Source organism: Galeopterus variegatus, unplaced genomic scaffold (assembly GCF_000696425.1).
Source record: "Galeopterus variegatus unplaced genomic scaffold, G_variegatus-3.0.2 Scaffold1633, whole genome shotgun sequence".
Lineage (NCBI taxonomy): Eukaryota > Metazoa > Chordata > Mammalia > Dermoptera > Cynocephalidae > Galeopterus > Galeopterus variegatus.
In genome coordinates, this window is record NW_007727744.1 from 144,469 (window position 1) to 146,560 (window position 2,092).

Genomic DNA, 2,092 nt, shown 5'->3' on the forward strand with positions numbered 1-2,092 from the left:
AGGGTTGCGATCCGTTGCCGGACACGAAAAAAGACGAAAAGGAAAAAAAAAAAAAAAAGAAGAAGAAATTGACATTTGTTATATTTGAGTGCTCAGTTCTTCAGGCAAATGTTAAGAGCTACTAAAGTATTGGCAAAATGATCAAATGAGTTAACATGCATAAAAGTACTTTGCCAACTGTAAAGTGTGGGCTGAAAGGCAAGGCATTACTGTTCTCATTCACCAGCAGGGAATGCTGACTGGTTAGCTCTGTAACTTATCCAAGTTTCCAGGCATTCAGCAAATCTTGGTTAAGTGTCTATTATCCGTGGAGAACTGAGCTAATTGCTTTAGAGGAGATAAATAAGCATCCAGTGCCTTTGGCTGCCTTCCATGAATTTACGATCTGGTTGGGGAGGCAAAAAGAGATAAATATTTAAATTCAGATTGCAATTCATCAATTCAACAAATATATCCTGAGCAATTATTATATGCCAGATTCTGGGGATACAGCAATGAACAATGCTGATAAGGTCCCTGCCTTCATGGACCTTGTATTCCAGTGGGGAAAGCAAGCATATAAAGTCAGACAGTGGTAAATGCTATGAGGAAAAGGAAAGCAGGCCAAAGTGATAGTGATAGTATGCTATTTTTAGATGGGCTAATCAGGGAAGGCTGCTCTGAGGAAGTGATATTTGAGCAGAGACTTAAGTGAGGGAGTGGGCCATGACTGTCTAAGGAATGATCCATTAGACAGAGGAAATAGCGAGCACAAAGGCCGAGGCAGGAATATGCTTTGTGTGCAAGATAAGGCAATGTGATTGAGTGTTGAATGTGTGCCATGATTTAGAATCATAAAGAATGTCTTCTGGAAGGTTCCTTAAAGATCATCCAGCCCAAAATAAAAGTTAGGTATTTCACATACACAAAAATATGTTTACTTTTCTCCACAAATCTGCAATGTTTGGTCTCAAAATAATCCACTCAGCATCCAAAGAGGTAGATTATACTAAGTTCAATAAGCAATTTTAATTACTAGACCTTTTTATTTTGCTTTTTAGAACAAAAGAACAGACATTGGGAATTACATTCTTCAAAATCATCTGCTTTAAATTGATGATCTAAGAGACACAGCTATCACAAACCCAGACATTTTCCTCCATAATCTAGTGTCTTATCCATTCTCAATATTCTTGTTCTTAGAGGAGGAAATGCTGAGTTGATGGTCTTAACTTGCAAGATTTACTGCAACACCAAGGTTCTACAGAGTGAAAACTGAGTGGGGAAATGAGAAGAAAATGACCCAAGAATTGCACAAATTTAAATATATTTTCATTGATTTATTAACTTGAGTAAAACAGAAGGGGAATTGCGCATGCAAACTATTATTTGGCATTATTAATAACTGTCATAACTAAATCTTAGTGTGTGATTAAATTACTCCACTCTGAAGTTAATAAGAACCATGAATAATAGTTATATAGTCATTAGTATTTCCATGTTTAGGTTATGAAGCATTTGTTTCAGGTATAATAATCTTAGACCTAGGCCCCATTTACAAACTATCCCTTTTTTGCACAAAATATACATCATTCTTCCATGTTATTTTTCTCCCTCATAAACACAAAGAGGATTTCAAGTAGGAAAATATTTTTCAATGAGATTTTAAAATAATAAGCAATGTGGAAGCTTGTATCTTAATAGACAGCCAAAATTTCTTCTATTCCTACTGTTGTAGAAACAAAACTGCTCAGGTGGCATGTGGGGTCTTTGGCATATGTATGTGTTTATAATAATTAATTTTATTAATTATTATTTTATTAACTATTATAAACTTGATACAGTTAATGTGTGATAGTTAATTTTATTATAAAGTTAACTATTATAATAATAGTTGTTTTATATAAAGTCAATTTTATAATAGTTAATTTTATTAGGTATTTAAACTATTATCAACTTGACTGGGACACAGGGTGTCCTGATTAAACGTTATGTCTGGGTATGTCTGTGAGGGTGTTTCTTTTTTTGTCTTTTTCCGTGTCCGGCAACGGATCGCAACCCTCAGTGTCACCCCCATACCGGACCGGGACCGGCAACGGATCGCAACCCTCAG